This window comes from Hevea brasiliensis, chromosome 17 (assembly GCF_030052815.1).
Source record: "Hevea brasiliensis isolate MT/VB/25A 57/8 chromosome 17, ASM3005281v1, whole genome shotgun sequence".
Classification (NCBI taxonomy): Eukaryota; Viridiplantae; Streptophyta; class Magnoliopsida; order Malpighiales; family Euphorbiaceae; genus Hevea; species Hevea brasiliensis.
The window spans coordinates 44,068,181-44,087,758 of record NC_079509.1 but is presented as its reverse complement, the minus strand read 5'-3'; the positions used below and the strand labels follow the sequence as shown (position 1 = coordinate 44,087,758).

At 36.9% G+C, this 19,578-nt stretch overlaps 1 non-coding gene across 1 annotated transcript; it reads left to right on the top strand.

Annotated features, from left to right (window-relative positions):
- The first annotated feature begins 19,211 nt into the window (after window positions 1-19,211).
- LOC131175741 (small nucleolar RNA R71) lies at window positions 19,212-19,318 on the top strand. The gene has a single exon (XR_009145930.1). It is a non-coding gene; the product is annotated as a small nucleolar RNA R71 (small nucleolar RNA).
- The last annotated feature ends 260 nt before the right edge of the window (window positions 19,319-19,578 follow it).

The following is a 19,578-nucleotide window of genomic DNA, read 5'->3' as shown; positions in this document are numbered from 1 at the left end:
TTAATTTAAATGAAATGTATTGCTAGTATTCTGAGGATTATTGAATTTTATACTTGAGAAATTGATTGAAATGATTGTGGAATTGTTGAAATTGATTGAGTTTGATTGTGAAAGTGAAGTAGTTGTTGAGAAAATATTTTTTGGAAGTGCTTTTTACAGATATTTGAAGAACTGGTTTCTCAAAATACAGACAGAACTCTGTCAAAATTTTTATAAAATTTGCGAAAAAATAAAATAGACCAAAAATATTAACTAGATTACTTTTAATCATATGTTTTAACTACCTCTTAGAAAATGCTCACCACTTATCAAAAGTAAGAAAATTTTTTTAAAATCCCTTGTAGGGTACTTAATGAGTTATCGATAGGTGAAGTTCGGTAATTCATTAGGTATTCTATGGGATCATGTTATGCCTTCCAGAGGGGTAAGGTGTGACATGTTTTAGTGTTATCAGAGCAAAATTTTTGAAGTGTGTTTTAACTTATGAATTTGTGTCTTTCCTTGTTAAATACAACTGCTCAATGTCCATATTTGTTACATATAGTGCGTTACATCATAAATATGAACTAACGGAGGGAAATCTTCTTGTGTTACTTGTTCAGGAGATACCCTACTTTAGATCGAAATGGAGGAAGGGGATCGCTCAGTTGAGCGGTTTATTGAAGCTGAGGCACAAAGGGAAGCCCCAGCTCTACAGAATGTTAGTGGATCCATAGCACCAGCCCCGCAAATGCCGTAATTTCCTGCACAGTTTGCACAGCAGATGGCGGCAATGTTTCAACAAATGGCTGGGGGTATGCCTGCTCAAGCTCCACCTCTAACACTTGTGACACAACCACTGCCTCCAGCCAGACAGTATGATAAATTACTGAAGTATGGTGCTGCAGAATTTAAGGGTACAGTGGACCCTTTAGAGGCAGAGCAATGGCTTGAAAGAATGGACAGAGTATTTAAGAAGCTACACTGCCAAGATGAACTGAAGTTTGAATATTCTATGTTGCTACTGCAAGGGGATGCGTATGATTAGTGGAAGACCATCCCCCACAGCTTGGCTGAACCACCAGTGCTGACCTAGGATGACTTCATCAGAGAGTTCAGACAGAAATACATTCCAGATGCATATGTTGATCAGAAACTGCAAGAATTTTTGAGTTTGAAACAAGGGAATAGATCAGTGGCAGAATATGAGAGGGAGTTCTCCCGCTTAAGTCACTATGCTAGGAGTCTCCTCTCTACCAGCAAGGCAAGATGCAAGAGATTTGAGACGAGTTTGAAGCCCAGCATAAGAATGCAAATTGTGGGATTTCGACACAGTAACTTCTCAGAGCTCATGTCTCAAGCACTTGAGTTAGAGATAATTGAATCAGAAGCAACCCCAGTGAAAGAAAAATCAGAGAAAGCTGAGAAATCAGAAAAAGACAAGGGGGAAAAGTCAGTAGAGCCGAGTTCTGGTGGTACTTCTGGCAAGAAGAAGAAATTTAGTGGACCCAGCAGGGGTCGAGGTGGAAGATTCGGTAGGGGCAGATTTTCCGTACAAAGACCCCCTAGGTCTGGTCAGCAGTCGAGCAGGGGTTCACATTCTACCCGCCCTTATGAGACTTGTGGTAAGATTCATGGGGGGAATGCTATTGGGCCACTGGAGCCTGCTTTAACTGCGGAGGCAAGGGTCATTTAGCAAGAGACTACACTAGTGCTCCGTCTTCAAGATATGGTCCAACTCCTACTACTGCTGAGGGATCTATTCAGAGTCCTGCTCCTAGAGGTTCACAGTCAGTTGGCAGAGGAAGAGGCAGAGGTAGAGGCACTACTTCAGGCAGTCAGGGCACAGTTGGTCAATCAGCACAAGGGAGTGCTTCAGCCAGATTCTACACGATGAGACAGCGAAAAGAGGCTGAGACTTCCGATGTGGTAGCTGGTACATTCTCTATCTCTGATCAAGATGTATTTGTGCTGTTTGATCCGGGTTCAACCCATTCATATATTAGTGCTAGGATAGTCAGTTCACTTGTTGTTCCATGTGTGCAAATGGGTTTTGAAGTGCTAGTAACTAGTTCGTTAGGACAAGAGGTCCGGGTCAACAGAATTTTATAGAGACTGTCCTTTAGTGATCCAAGGACATGTTTTCCTGTCATATTTGATTGAAATGCCCTTCAGAGAGTATGATATCATCTTGGGCATGGATTGGTTAGCCAGGCATCACGCCATGATTGACTGTAGACTAAAGACAGTCACTTTTGGTCTCCCTTTATACGGTGATGTGGTATTACATGAGGAGAGGCATTTATTGCCATCAAACATCATTTCGGCTGCACTAGCCAGAAAGATGATCAGAAAGGGGTGTGAAGCATACTTGGCACAGTGATAGACACCCAAGTGGGGAACCCAGCACTAAGGGACATCCCTACTGTATGTGACTTTCCGGATGTGTTTCCTAATGAATTGCCAGGATTACCTCCAGAAAGAGAGGTGCAGTTTGAGATTGATATTATGCCTTGTGTAGACCCAATCTCCATAACACCATATAGAATGGCACCTGCAGAATTAAAAGAGTTGAAAGTACAGTTGCAAGAGTTGCTTGACAAGGGCTTCATCCGCCCTAGTGTGTCACCTTGGGGAGCGCCAGTATTGTTTGTTAAGAAAAAAGATGGCACTCTTAATTAGTGTATTGATTATCGACAGTTGAATAAGGTGACAATAAAGAATAGATAGCATTGCCCCGCATTGATGACTTGTTTGATCAGTTGAGGGGTGCAGCTGTGTTATCCAAAATTGACCTGAGATCAGGTTATTATCAGTTGAAAATACAAGAGTTGAGTATTTCAAAAACTACCTTCAGAACCCGCTATGGCCATTTTGAGTTTTGGTTATGCCATTCGAGTTAACTAATACTCTGGCTGCTTTTATGGATCTGATGAACACTATCTTCATACCATACCTTGACCAGTTTGTTGTGGTATTTATTGATGATATATTGGTCTATTCGAGGAATGCAGAAGAGCATGATAGACATCTGTGGATTGTACTGTAGACTTTGAGGGAGAAACAGCTATACGCCAAATTGTCCAAATGTGAATTTTGGTTGAAAGAAATATCTTTCTTGGGGCATGTAGTATCAGAAGAGGGCATCAAGGTAGATCCAAGTAAGATTGAAGCTGTCCTTAATTGGAGGCCACCCAGAAATGTCACAGAGATTCGCAGTTTTTTGGGTTTAGCTAGATATTACCGTAGATTTGTGAAGGGATTCTCCATGTTGGCATCTCCATTGACCAAGCTACTTAGAAAAGATGTAAAATTTCAGTGGACGGATAAATGCCAACAGAGTTTTGATAAATTGAAAAGATATTTGACCGAAGCTCCAGTCCTGACTTTACCTACTCTGGGTAAAGAAGACATCGTTTACAGTGATGCTTCTCACAATGGGTTAGGCTGTGTATTGATGTAAGATCAAAATGTCATTGCCTATGCATCACGCCAGCTAAAACCACATGAGAGGAATTATCCAACACATAATTTGGAGCTTGCAGCTATTGTGTTTGCTCTTAAGATCTGGAGGCACTATTTGTATGGGGAAAAGTGTTACATCTACACAGATCATAAGAGTTTGAAGTATTTGGGCACCCAGAAAGAGCTGAATTTAAGATAGAGGAGATGGTTAGAGTTTATAAAAGACTATGATTATCTGATAGACTATCAGCCAGGGAAAGCTAATATTATGGCTGATGCCTTAAGTCGTAAGACTATGGCAAGTCTACAGGTTACTCCTTTGTCTTTGGTACATGAGTTGAGATCATTGCATGCCAGCTTAGAGATTAATGATGATGGGCAGACAGCAGTTGCATGGCATGTACAGCCAGTGTTGATTGATTAGATTAGAATGGCTGCTCAGAATGATGAAAGGTATCAAAAGCTGTTGGAAGAAGTCCGGCAGGGCAAGAAACTAGAATTCTCAATCAGAGATGATGGTCTACTGCTACACCAGGGCAGAATATGTGTTCCTAATGATGTTAATTTGAGGCAGATCATTTTGAGGGAAGCACATGAGTCTCCTTTTGCCATGCACCCTGGAGGTACAAAAATGTATAGAGGGCTAAAGGAGCATTACTAGTGGATGGGTATGAAAAGAGATGTGGCAGAGTTTGTATCTAAATGCCTAACATGTCAGCAAGTGAAGGCAGAACATCTAGTACCCGCTGGGTTGTTACATCCACTACCAATACTAGAATGGAAATGGGAGAGAATAACAATGGATTTTGTGATGGAACTTCCGAGGACACAGAAGAGTCATGATGCAGTATGGGTCATTGTCAACAGACTGACTAAGTCTGCTCATTTTCTGCCAGTCCAGATGGACTACAGTTTAGAAAGATTGGCCAAGTTATACATCGATGACATTGTGAGACTGCATGGAGTTCCAGTATCCATTGTGTCAGACAGAGATCCTAGGTTCACTTCTAGATTATGGGGTAGTCTTCAGAGAGCCCTAAGAACTAGATTGAACTTGATCGCATTCCACCCACGCATGCATGGCCACCCGAGAGGGTAATTTAGATCTTAGAGGACATGCTATGGGCTTGTGTGATTGAATTTGAGAGCAGTTGGGATATACACTTGCCTTTGATTGAGTTTGCTTACAACAACAGCTACCAATCAAGCATTAGAATGCCTCCATATGAAGCTTTGTATGGCAGAAAATGTAGAACCCCGTTGTGTTGGGATGACGTGGGTGAAAGAAAGATGATTGGACCTGAAATTGTTCAGCAGACTGAGGAGAAGACCAGGGTGATCAGAGATCGACTTAAGACTACATCAGACTGTCAGAAGTCCTACATTGATTTGAAAAGAAGGGATATTGATTATGTAGTGGGTGAGAAAGTTTTCCTCAAGATTTCTCTTTGGAAGAGAATTATGAGATTTGGCAGAAAGGATAAACTGAGTCCTCGCTTCATTGGGCCATATGAGGTTCTGGAAAGAGTGGGTCCTTTGGCATATCGTTTAGCACTACCTCCAGAGTTAGAGAAGATACATAATGTCTTCCATGTGTCTATATTGAGGAGGTATCGATCAGACCCATCTCATGTACTACCAGTAGAGGAAATTGAAGTGAATCCAGACCTCACATATGAAGAAGAACCCATAGAGATTCTAGCTTATGAGGTGAAGCAGCTACGAAACAAGCAAATACCGTTGGTAAAAGTGCTGTGGAACCATCATTCGGGCCAGGAGGCTACTTGGGAATGAGAAGAGGACATGAGAAGACAGCACCCATAGCTATTCAGAGATTAGTACCAGGTAAAATTTCAAGACAAAATTTATTTTATTGGGGGGAGAATTGTAACACCCTCGTTTGCATAGCCTGGTATATTTCACTGTTCCGATGACCAGTGTCGGTCCGGACAATTAAGGGGATTAGAACCACACTTAAGACAACTAGAGAAGCTATAAACACAAATAATTAGTAATTGCCAATTAGTTAAGTATAAATAAGAAAAACAGAACATAAGAGGTAAAATGAGCTGAGAGTCACAGCGATGGGTGACCGTCTCGGGAACGACTGCGAAGCCATTTTAAACTCAAATTTTGAACCGTAAAATGTAACACCACGGTCCTTAGGACCCTTATAAACACAATGGAAAAGAGACAATCACGAAAAAGAACTGTTAAGCCAGTTAAATAATTAGTTTAGGGAGTCAGAAGAAATATGTAATAAATTATAAACCAGGATGAACCAGCGAGGGGCAATTTGGTCAATTGACCTCGAGAGCTGACTCCTGACCTAACTGTCAAATAAAATCGAAGAAAACAAAATTTCATAATCGAGAATTAAATTAAAGAACTAATAGAAAAAAAAAGAAGAGAAAATGAAAAAGGTGTAGGGAGATGACATCATGCATGACATCATGCATGATGCCATAAAGAATATAATTAATAAATTTACTTAAATTGATTTTTGGACTTCTTTAGACATACAAGAAAAGAAAAAAAAAATAAAACACAAAAGTCTTCTTAAAAAACGTCACTCTCCCTCTCCCACACCAAAACCTCCATCAAAGCACAATTTTGAGCTTGCATATTATAAGATTTCACCATAGAAAAGTAAGCCACCATAGTTAAAGCTTGTCTAGGCAACTTGAGAAGAAGATTGGTCATCAAAGAAAGAAGAAAAGAAGAATGAAAATTGAAGAAAATGGGAGTTAGAAGTTGCTACACAAAGGTTAGTGATTTAAGTTGCAAATGAGTTTATTACTTGTGTTTATAACTTAGTTAACTTAGAAAAATGCTTAAAATGAAATAAAAATTTGTTGAGGGACCATGAATGATTTTCAGCCAGCATGTATATGGGAGTATATTTGCATGGTTTGATGGATTTAATTGGGTATATAAACCTTAGTTAGTTGAATGACTATGGTTAGAGGCATGGAATCAAGTAAATGCATGAGGTTAGTAAATTAGGGTTTGGACATTAGGGTTTAGAGACCAAAAAAGTGAAAAACTTGTAAATGGTGTCTTTGACCTAATGTGAAGTAAAAAATGGCCATTTGTGACCAAATAAGGTGTGTTAGAAGTGTTGGAATTAAAAGCCAATTCAGATTGGACAAGGTCATGTGCTGGCAGCATGACCAAAATTTTCTTTGAGGGACCAAAAATGAAATTTTACAAGTCCAATGGATATGGGACCAATTAGGGATGAAAATAGGCACTAAATGACACAATTTTCATTTAGGAAGCATGCCCAAAAAGTGACTAAAACCTAGTGAACAAAGTGACCAAAGTTGAAAAATTGCAGGCTGCCCTGCACAAATTGACCAAATGAACAGTATTTGTTCATTTGGTCATAACTCGAGCTAGGTAGGTCAAAATGATCTGAACTTTTACCAGTGATTAGATGAGATATAGACCTAAAACTTTCATGAAGAACACCAACCCAAATTATGTCATTAACCCAATCAAATTAGTGAGCAAATTTGACTCACTGAATCTGCAGACTGCATATTTGCCATATGAACAGTAAAGTTTCGATGGCTATAACTCTCTCTAGAAAACTCTAATTTATGCGATTCTTAAACTGATGGAAACCTAGGACATAGTAGAACATTTAATATGAAGAAAATTAGACCAAATTATGGATCTAACTTGATCAAATTGCTGAACGAAGTTGGAATTAATAATCTGCTAGAACAAATTCTGCAGCATGAACAATAAATGTAATTTGCTTATAACTTGAGCTACAAAACTCCAATTGGGATGATTCAAAAAGGAAAATAAACTTAATGCAATAGGGAACATTTTCTATGATGAAAGTTTTGCCAAATTCCAACAGTAAACTGACCAATGAAACTGTACAATTAGGGACACCAAAACTAAAAATTTGGCTATTTTGCCTAAAAGACCTAAGTTTTGAGAAAATGACCAAAACCAACAAGTTTAGTGACCAAAATGTGGTATGTGGGTGAAGTTGGAGTTCCCATACCTATTAAGCCTTAGAAAGTCAATAATTTGACTTGAATAGTGTAGTGAATAGTAACCCGAAACACAAAATTTCGAGAACGTCGAGTTTAACACATTAGAGCTAGGTAAAAATAAGGCTAAATTTATTTTTGGTTATATTAAATTATGGTACTGAAACACTGTAAAATTGTGTGTTTCAGTTGAAAAGAATACCAGGAAAGAACCCAAGGAACTGAGTCAAGGCCAAGAGGCGACTCGCTTGAGGTTTGTGCACAACGTATACTTTTTATAATTATCTTCTGCATACTGTTTTGAATAATGTGAAATATTGAATTATGGCATTCTTATGATGTTTGATTTAAATTATGAAAGTTATTGTGTATATTTAAAATGACAATGTTTAGCAAATTGTTAAGATAAGTTTTGAAACCACAGTGTCATGATCATATATTTCAACACCTCACTAGCATGACTAGTGGGGGTAATTAGTTTCGAATTTTGATTCCTTCTTTGGAGAAGTGTTGAGGTGTGCCAGTAGAAGAGAATGTGAATGGATATCCATATATTTGAGCTAGCTAGCCTTGTGATGTGATTTCTCTTTAGCCTTTGGCTATTGAGATTCTATTTGTTTCGAATGGCATAATCTAACGTGGGTTTTATGAAATGTGTTTTGATGCTTCGAAATGAACTTGGTTTGCATTAAAATCTCATAATTCATGTTTTGTGTTTAATTCTCATGTTCAGTCAAATTTTTGAATAAATGTGATTTAAGTTCTGCATAAAGATTATTTTAGTATGTTGTGCACCACTGAGTCCTAGTACTCAGCGATAGCTTTTATTGCTGTCGCAGATTTAGAGACTAGAGGAGCAGCAGACTAAGCTGCTGAGGTGTGAGTAGCTATCAGCTTGAAGTCATCGAGTATAATTTATACCCTAATTATAAATATTTCTTTTGATGTATGTATTGCATATAAATGTATGGACATGTAAATGGGTCTTGAGTAGCTTGTACAAAATTTGTATGAAGTTTGTAATAAAGTTTAGTTTGTATTTCTTTTGATGTAAATTCTTTAAGAATGTATATAAATTTTTTTGTCTCTAATGAAATATGAGTACAACTATTTTATTTAATTTAAATGAAATGTATTGCTAGTATTCTGAGGATTATTGATTTTTGAACTTGAGAAATTGATTGAAATGATTGTGGAATTGTTGAAATTGATTGAGTTTGATTGTGAAAGTGAAGTAATTGTTGAGAAAATATTTTTTAGAAGTGCTTTTTACAGGTATTTGAAGAACTGGTTTCTCAAAATACAGACAGAACTCTGTCAAAATTTTTATAAAATTTGCGAAAAAATAAAATGGACCAAAAATATTAACTAGATTTACTTTTAATCATATGTTTTAACTACCTCTTAGAAAATGCGCACCACTTATCAAAAGTGAGAAAATTGTTTTAAAATCCCTTGTAGGGTACTTAATGAGTTATTGGTAGGTGAAGTTCGGTAATTCATTAGGTATTCTACGAGATCATGTTATGCCTTATAGAGGGGTAAGGTGTGACATTTTTCCTATAGTGCATGGTAACCGGGCACTGGTGCAGTACTGGCTTTTTCTTGTGTAACCATCTCTGACGCCTTTGCCATTAGCCTGCCGAGCACATAGTGGTTAGAGGCCTTGTCACCACCCTTGCCCTCTACTTCGACTTTATTCCAGGACATCACAGATTGCGCTTTGTTGCTGGAACATTAAGAATAGATCAAACTATCTGCATATCCATGGGGATATGTAAGAAGGTGGGCAACAAATGCTAATTGGTGGATGCTGAAGGAAACGCCATCCCTCTGAGAGACGAGGCAAGGGAGGGACCCGGTGAGACTTCACAGCCTCAAGAAGAAGGGCAAGGGCAAGGGCAAGGGCAGACATTCTAATGGATAAACTAGATGAGGAGGAAGAGGAGCAAGGATCACCAGCATCACCATCATCATCATCAGAGGCCTTTTAGAGATAGGACTATAAGATAGGATCTTTATTGTAATATCTTACATGCCCTAGTCCTAACTTACAACCAGAGGTCTCTTTTATTTGCTTTATGTTAAAAAATTTTCCATGCTTAATAAATACTATGCTTCCTTAAAATTTTGTACGTTTGCTCTAATTTTGCACATTATGCTAACATTGAGGACAATGTCTGGTTTGAGTTTGGGGGGATAAAATTGCATTTGCATATCATTACATGCACATCAATGCATTGTTTAAATTCAGCTGCATTATTCTTGTGTATTAAAAAAAAATTGAGAATTTTTTTTTAAAAAAATTTTGGATTTTAAATTATGAAACTTAGCACTATAACCAAATTTTTGTAAGCTAATAATTGGACTCCACAAGATAGAGGAATGAACATATCAAGATGGGCAAAAAGGGATTCGAACATGTTATTTGTGAAGAAGCTAATCTCTTTTATGGAACTAGACTAGCTAAACCTCTTCATAACTATTGATTTATCACATTGAACTTGTAAAATTAGGAGAACAATTTTTGAAATGCAAGCAAACCTAAAAATTGCCTCACTAGTTCAAGAACATATCTCTTGGACCTATCAAGGCGAAATCCTAGCATATGCTTGATAAAGAAATGATTAAGGCATTCTTTGATATAGCCTCATTAAGCCTTAGCCATCCCTAATTAAAATGTATATCCCTTGTAGCCAACTTGAAGCCTATGTTTATCCCTTAGAATTTATTGACTACCCATGTTATTTACCTAGCCCCTAGCCTAAACACCTACCACACCCTTCTGAGGAAGCAATATGCAAAAGGAAAATGAAGAGAGGATGTAGTACTCAAGAAAGAGTGTAAGTGTGCAATAGAAATCAAAGAAAAACTTGCCTTTCCAAACCAGCAAAAGTAATAAGTTTGGGGAAGAGGACAAAAGGAACATAAAAAGAAAGGAAAAAAGAAAAGAAAAGAAGTACCAAGATAAGTATCATGGAAGCATGCTTAGCACTGTAAAAAGCCAAAAGCCCTTCCTCTCCATACAAAGTCAGTATTTTATGCATACACGCTATTCTCACATTTGCATTCCCTAAAGACCTTTCATTGGCAGCCAAGTCATTATCCCTTAGCCCCATTACAACCCTTTTGAAGACCTTTTGATCTTTTGAAAAGTACATACTATATTAGTGGAGATAGAGAATTGAGATATGCCTATGGAGTTGGAATTGAATTACTTCTCCACAATTACTCCCAAAAGAGGCAAATTTGGGGGAGTTAGTGTTTCTTAATTCTATCCCAATAAAACAGGTTGTTTGTGGCTTATTAATGGTCTTGTATAGAGGAATAATTAATTGAAACACCATGAAACGAGGTGAAGCTCCAAACAGGCAGCTGTTAGAACCCTTATGTCTTTAAAGAGGGAAATTGGCATGAAGGTTGGAGGAGTGCAATTCTATGCTTATTAAATTGATGGTTGTATTCCTAAGTATCCCCTAAAATGTGCTTTAAAACAGAGTTTTGTTTTGCTTGAGGACAAGCAAGAGTTTGAGTTTGGGGGTATTTGATACACTTGAATTGTATAGATGTTTTTAAGCACATTTGTATTCTAGATTATAGCATTTAGGCAAGTATTTTCATGCATAGCAGTTGATTTCATTAGTTTTCATAAATTTTGTTGCCAAGCCCTTAATTCCATGTTTTCTGCATTATTTCAGGTGTTTGGGTGAAGCCCCAAAGGATGGGAGTGCAAAGGAAAGCTTGGAGAGGTAAAAAGATAGAGAATTGCTACTGATACAAAGTACACGGATCGTGTAAGTAGACCCATGTAATCTGCAGGGACTCATGTAAGTCTCTGCCAGGCACAAGCTTGAAGAACCTTATGGGAACAATAGTACACGGCCCATGTAATCAGGCCCGTGTAGTTGGCACAGACCCGTGTAACTTTCTGCGCCAAAACAAGACCACGCGATTCTCCTCCAGCAAGTTACACGACCCTACTTTGTGGGACCCGTGTAGTAACACACGGGCCGTATATTATGCTGCAGCGTATTTTCTGACTCGAATTCCCCTCCTATTTTCTTACTCGAACGAGACTCCAAAAGCCTTTTGGGCTCACAATGACCTAACCCTAGAGCAACCAATATAAATAGAAAAGAAAACATCAGGAAGCGAGGTCGGTCACTGTCATTGGGACTGCTGCTAAACGTTGCTGTTGTTGAGCTCTACATCAGTACCAAAAAAAGTTTTCCAGCTGAAGCTCCACAAGATCACAGCTACAAACTCTCTTTGGTTCCTTCGTTTCATCTCTTTAGATAGATTTTTATTATTTTATTTCTTCTGCAAAACTCTCTTTTTATTGTTTTTACTTTTTATCATGACATTTGCTGAACCCACCATAAGTGAGCAGTTTTCTTATTTTGGATTTGGGAGAGTAGCTCTTGTAATTATTATTATGGATGAACACTAAGTTTTATTTATTAGATTTGAGATTCATTTCTTTATTTAATTTCTTGCGATCTGATGGGTGTCGAATCCACTAGAAATTAAATTAACTAAAATTACCAAGTATGAAATATTTTCTATAGCAAGTGGTAAATCCAAGTCAAACCCTAGAGACTGAATTATTGGATCTTCGTGCACTAGTGTAATGGAAAACAAAAGAGACGAAGATTGAGGGGGTTTTGTAACATAAAATCAAAAGAAATCAGAAATTCAATAACTAAATATGAAAATATCAATTTAAACAAACTTCAGTCTACGGTAATTCTCATTCCAATGCATTGATTTGATCATATACAAAAAGAAATATAATTATCTCTTATTGAATCCTTAATGTAGATTTACCAAACGGTGAGGTAAACCCCTCACTTCCCTATACTCATCAATTTGAGCCCAGCACTCTTATTGACTCTAATTATTAACTGAGTTGGTATTAAGCAATCCTCATCAAATTAATAATTGCTTTAAGAAAATGAAGTAGTTAAGCTGAACAATAATTTATGAAGCATAAATCATTTAATCCACCCTATTATTTCCTTAGGTTGTTATTGAAAACTGGGATCATAATCAATAAAACCTAATTGCTACTTATGTTCAATCTTACACAATAATTACGGATTATGAAGATGAACTAGCAATTGATATCATCAAACAAGCAACTAATAGGCCTTTTTAGCAAATCATTCAATAGATCAAAGACAAAGAAATAAGAAAACAATAGATATTCAAAAACACATAAATTAAATTAAGAACCTGGTCTCACAAATCAAGCAGAAGAACTTGAATCCCTTGAACTAAATTAAAAACTTAGCCTCTCATGGCTTACAGAAAAATAAAAAAGAATTCTAAAAGATGAATGGAGAGGCTGCTAAATGATTTTTGGAGGCGTCTCTCTCTCCTTGAGTCGGCTGCTATCTCTTCTATTTATAATAAATGGTCTAGGTTTAGGTTTTTAGAGTCTCTGTTAAAAACTGCAACTGGAGCAAAATCAGGAATCTAACTGTCGACGGATACACGGCCTGTGTATCACTACACGGCCTAGGGCCGTGTAATTTACTGGAGCTGAATGGGCATGTTTCGCATGGGCATAGAAAGTTACACGGGTCTCCAAGATTTACACGGGTTAATTTACATGGCCCATGTACTTTGTTTCTTCCTCAGTTCTCTAGATTCCTTCTGGCAAAATGTTACACAGTTCTCTAGTTATGCTTACACGGCCCATGCACTTTGTATCAACAATGCTTCTTAATCCTTCGACATTTCCAAGCTTCCTTCCACACTATATTGCTTCGGAACTTCTCCAAAATCCTGAAAAATACAGCAAGAGTCAAATTTCTCCATTTAACACAATTATTTCAACAACTCTCTAAACATGTGCCTAATAGATAACTATACTTAACCAACTAAATTAAACATAAAAACACTTTAAAAAAACTAAATGTGATGGGAGTAAAATTAATAAGTTATGCACTTATCAAATTCCCCCACACTTATTCCATGCTTGTCCTCAAGAATGACTTAAATTCCAATCAACTCCACTTAGAAGTTCTTTAACTTCACCCTATCACAACATTCTCTAACAAAAGATTAAAAGCTTGAAAGAAGAGGCAAGTAAGGTAATAACCATCATAATAAATTCTATCAACACCATACCAATATATCAATAATTTTCCAACACAAAACAAAAGGCTTGAAATCAATTAAGCTCACACAATTAAAGTTCCATAAAACTTTAAGTCAATACACACCAAAACACAAGGCTAATTTATCAAGGCACAACAATTATAGCTCTTTGAAAATTTTAAGAGAGATAGAAATATATATATATATATATATATATATATATATATATATATATATATATATATATATATATATGAAATCGGTACTTCTCTCTTGTCACAGTTATTTTTGACCGTCACCTTCAGAAAAGTATCTTGCTCATATCCTAGCTAGCTTTTGGCCTGAGAATCGACATGGGGTTCATGAAGACCCCTGGTTTGTTTGCTTAACTAAAATAGTGGAGCAAATTTCAAGTTCAACCTTTTATTTCCCCCAATTTATGCATCTACATATTCTAAAGTGCCCTGATAGATTAAACAAAGTTCTGAAATATGCATAACACTAGTTTAAAGCATACATAACTAATCATTTCACCATTAGATCAAGCCTAAATGATTTATGCAGGAAAAAATTTCTCTATGGTATGGAGAAGAGGGAAAATCCAGCATTAAAGTTATTATTACCATGCCTAAAATTTCAAAAATTCAATCTAAAGTAGAAAAGTCATTTTAAGGACATAGCACTTCTCTCCTAGAGTTAATATAGAATCATAAATCAAGCTTATAAGAACAATTTATTATTATTATTATTATTATTAAAGCAACAAATTTCTCCTCCCCACACTTAAAACTTACATTGTCCCCAATGTAAAGCCCAAAAGCAAAAGAAAAGGAAAAAAAAATGCTAGAAAATAAAATAAGATAAGGAAAAAAAAACAAATTTGATTATGTCTAACAAGCCACCCATGGGTTGCCTCCCAAGAAGCACTTTTATTTAATGTCGTTAGCTCGACATGGCAAATCTCCTTAATCCTTATAAATTGGGTTACTCAATTTGAGTTCCTCTACTGTATGCTCCTGAAACCCTTCATAAAATGGCTTGAGTCTATGACCGTTAACCTTGAATACCTTATTAGTTCCTAAACTTTGAATTTCAACTACACCATAAGGAAACACATTAGTTATAACAAAGGGTCAAATCCAACGAGAATGCAACTTACCAGGCATCAGCTTCAATCTGGAATTATACAATAAAACTTTTTAACCAACCATAAATTGTTTCCTTAGAATTAGTTTGTCATGGAATGCCTAAGTCTTTTCTTTACAGATCTTAGAGTTCTCATAAGCTTCAAGTCAAATTTCCTCTAATTCCTGCAATTGTAATTTTCTTTCCACACCAGTAGTATCTAAATCCAAATTACATTGTCTAACAGCCCAATAAGCCTTATCTTCTAACTCCACAGGAAGGTGACACAACTTACTAAATACCAATCTGAAAGGGGACATACCTATTGGTGTCTTATAAGCAGTCCTATAAGCCCACAATGCATCATCAAGCCTAAGGCTCCAATCTTTTCTATTTGGCTTTATTGTTTTTTCCAAAATAGACTTGATCTCTCTATTAGACACCTCTGCTTACCCACTTGTTTAAGGATGATAAGCTGTAGATGCTCTATAGAAAACACTATATCTCCTCAACAATGCCTCAATAGTTCTATTACAAAAATGTGTACCCCAGTCACTGATTATAGCTCTAGGATCTCCAAACTTGCTAAAAATGTTTGACTTGATAAAACCTACGACAGCTTTAGAATCATCAATTCTGGTGGCTTTGGCTTTCACCCATTTCGAAACATAATCAACAGCAAGTAATATATAAATAAAGCCAAAGGAGGAAGGAAATGGACCCATAAAATCAATACCACCACACATCAAAAATCTCACAAACAAGTATTGGATTCTGAATGATCTCATTCCTACAGGTTAAACTTCCTATTCTTTGACATTGTTCACAATTTTTACAAATAAAATATGAATCATGAAATATAGTGGGCTAGAAAAACCCATAATTTAATATTTTTCTACCTGTTCTCTTGGGTCCAAAATGACCTCCACATGCATAGGCATGACAAAAACCAAGAATAGATTGAATCTCATTATCAGGAACACATCTCCTAATAATTTGATTTGAACAAAATTTCCATAAATACGGGTCATCCCACACATAATACTTAGCTTCACTTTTCAATTTCTCTTTCTCGGCTCTACTCAAATAAAAAGGCACAACCTTAGCAGCCAAATAATTCACTAAATCAGCATACCAAGGGATCATACCTTGTAATTTAAATAACTGCTCATCAGGAAAAAGTTCCTGCAAAGGAAATGGATCTTCTTGTGTCACTAATCTACTCAAATGATCTGCTACCAGGTTCTCAGCTCCTTTCTTATCTTTTATTTGAAGATCAAATTCTAGCAGCAAAAGGATCCATCTAATCAACCTTGGTTTTGCTTCCTTCTTTGCCAAGAGATACTTCAACGCTGCATGATTAGAGAAGATAATTATTTTAAAAGCAAGCAAATATGACCGAAATTTGTCTAAAGCAAAAACTATAGCCAAAAACTCTTTTTCGATCGTAGAATAATTGCGTTGAGCTGAATTGAGTGTTCTGGATGCATAATAAATCATTGAAAGAGCTTCCCAACACGCTACCCTAAAACTGCTCCCACTGCATAACTACTCGCATCACACATAATTTCAAATGGTATAGTCCAATTAGGAGCCTGGATAATAGGAGGTGATGTCAATGCAGATTTCAATTTGTCAAAAGCCTCCTTGCACTCTTCACTGAACTCAAAAGGGATATCTTTTTGTAAGAGTCTAGACAAAGGCAATGCTATCTTAGAGAAATCCTTAATGAACCTGCGATATAAACCTGCATGACCAAGAAAAGAGCGTACATCCCTTACAGTTGTGGGGTAGGGTAAGTTCACCTCAATACCCCTATTAGATACAACATGACCTAAAACAATCCCTTATTCCACCATGAAATGACACTTCTCATAATTCAAAACAAGATTTTTCTCAATGCATCTCTCAAGAACAGAAGTTAAATGATGTTAACATGGATCAAATGAATCACCATACACAGTAAAATCATCCATGAACACCTCAATGCAAGTATCAATGTAATATGAAAATATGCTTATCATGCATTTTTGAAATGTGGCAGGTGCATTACAAAGCCCGAAAGGGCATCCTTCTAAAAGCAAAAGTTCCGAAAGGGCAAGTGAAGGTAGTCTTCTCTTGATCCTCCGGTGCAATCACAATTTGGTTATATCCAGAAAAGCCATCTAGAAAGCAAAAATAAGACTTACCTGCTAACCGCTCAAGCATCTGATCAATGAATGGCAATGGGAAGTGGTCCTTCCTTGTTGTTGAATTCAGTTTGCGATAGTCGATGCACATTTGCCATCCACTTTGAATCCTTGTAGGAATAAGTTCATTATCTTGATTTGCTACCACAGTGATTCCTGATTCTTTTGGCACTACTTGGACTGGACTTACCCAATTGCTATCTAAAATTGGGTAAATAACTCCTGCATCCAGTAGCTTTAAAATCTCCTTCTTCACAACCTCCATCAACTGTGGGTTTAATCTCCTTTGGGCTTCTCTACTCGGTTGAGCCTCATCCTTTAGTAAAATCCTATGCATGCACACTGATGGACTTATACCTTTGATGTCAGCTATTGTCCATCAAATTGCTTCCTTGTGTAGTCTTAGAACCCTAATCAATTTGTCTTTTTGAATCTTTGTTAAATTACTTGAGATGATAACTAGAAGTCTCTCATTGTCTCCCAAGTAAACATATTTCAAATGCTCAGTTAAAGGCTTGATTTCAAGGACTGGTGCCTGCACCACAGAAGGTAATAATTTTTTGTGAGACATAGGTAAGTCAATCTTTGATACTCCATACCTTTTTTTGAACAGAAGGTAATGACTGCAATGCCATTACTGCCTCTTGAACCTTTACGCTTAATGGTTGATTAGTACTAATTTCTTGAATTCCTTAACTAATCAGCACTTCTAACTCATCCTCCATGCTTAACTCAAAAACATCCTACACAATTGTATCAACAACATCAATTGAAAAGACAGAATGATCATCAGCAGAATACTTCATGGCATCAAAGATATTAAATTTGACAGTCTCTCTATCGAACTCCATAGTTAGGGTGCCATCATCCACATAAATTTTTGTCTTGGCAGTTTTTAGGAAAGGTCTTCCAAACAAAATCAAAGCTGACTTTGATGTGAGAATACTATCCTCCATAACTATAATGTAAAAATCTGTAGGAAAAATCAATTCTCCAACCTGCACCAACACATCCTCAACTACTCCTAATGGGTAAGCATTAGAATGATCAACTAACTGAATAATGACATTGGTTTCTTTCAAAGGACCCAAATTTAAAGTTTAAAAAACTAAATTTGACATAACATTAATAGATGCTCCTAAATCTGCCATTGCACGTTCAAATTTAGAATCACCTATTCTGCAGGGAATAGAAAACAAACCTGGATCCTTACACTTAGGGGGGTAATTTTTGCTAAATTAATGCTGACATATTTTCCCTCACACTGATCTTCTCATTATTCCTCAACTTGCACTTTGTAGTGCATAGTTCCTTAAGGAATTTAGCATACTTGGAAACTTATTTGATCACATCAAGTAAAGGTATATTCACCTCTACCTTTCTGAAAGTCTCCAAAATTTCTTTCTCTTATTCTTCTTTCTTATTTTTAGCCAACCTACAAGGGAATGGAGGAAGAACAGGATTATTAATCTTATTCAAGTTAGGTTCAGTATTTACCTCAACTTCAGGAACTTTAGACTCTTTTTCTCCTTGCTTCTTTTTTTTCTCATGTGGAGTTTGGTTATCAACTTCTTTCCCACTCCGTAACAGTATCACACTTTCATTTTCTCTAGGAATCATAACTGTTTGTGATGGAAGCTTTCCAGAACCTTGAGCTTCTAGCTTACTCACAAATGAGGCTAATTGACCAATCTACCTCTTTATGTTTTGAATGCTATTTCTGGTCTCCTATTGAAACTGTTGTGTATTGTTAGCTAAAGCCTTAACAATTTTATCAAGTGACATACCTTGATTTGAGGGAGGTGGAGGTAGAGGCAGTTGTGGTTGATTCACTTATGGTCTTTGCTGATAGTATTGATTTTACACTGGTTGATTCCCATAACTCAGATTGGGATGATCTCGCCATCCTGGATTTTGAGTATTCGAATAGGGATCATACCTGCGTTGTGGCTGCCCATAATGTCCTACTGCATTAGCATGTTGCATTGATTCATCCTCTTGTAACGCAGGACACATATCAGTAGCATGACCCAAACTCGAACAAATTCCACATTCCTTAACAGTTTGCATATTCCCTACAGCCAAATATCTCACCAAAGAAGTTAAATCAGAAATTTTTTTCTCAATGTTAGATGTACTTACCTCATTAACCTTCATAGGTGTATGATCCATTCTCATTCCAAACTGCTGAGAATTTGCTGCCATATTAGCAATCAGCCTCTTTGCCTCTTCTGGTGTCTTGTCAACCAAAGCTCCTCCATTAGCAGCATTTATCATACTATGGTCTATTGGTAGAAGTCCCTCATAGAAATATTGAATCAACAGCTGCTCACTTATTTGATGATGGGGACAGCTTGCACACAGCTTCTTAAATCTCTCCCGGTACTCATATAACTTCTCTCCATTGTACTGCTGGATGCCACAAATTTCTTTTCTTATGTTGGCAGCACGGGAAGCAGGAAAATACTTTTCTAGAAATATCCGCTTCATTCCATTCCATGAGTTGATAGATCCGGAAGGAAGGTAACATAGCGAATCCTTAGCTGTGCCCTCCAGTGAGAAGGGAAAAGCTCGAAGCTTGATTTGATCCCCTGAAACTCCTTGAGGTTTCATGCTGGAACACATAACATGAAATTCCTTTAGATGCTTATGCGAATCCTCACCTGCAAGACCATGAAACTTAGGCAACAAATGGATTAGTC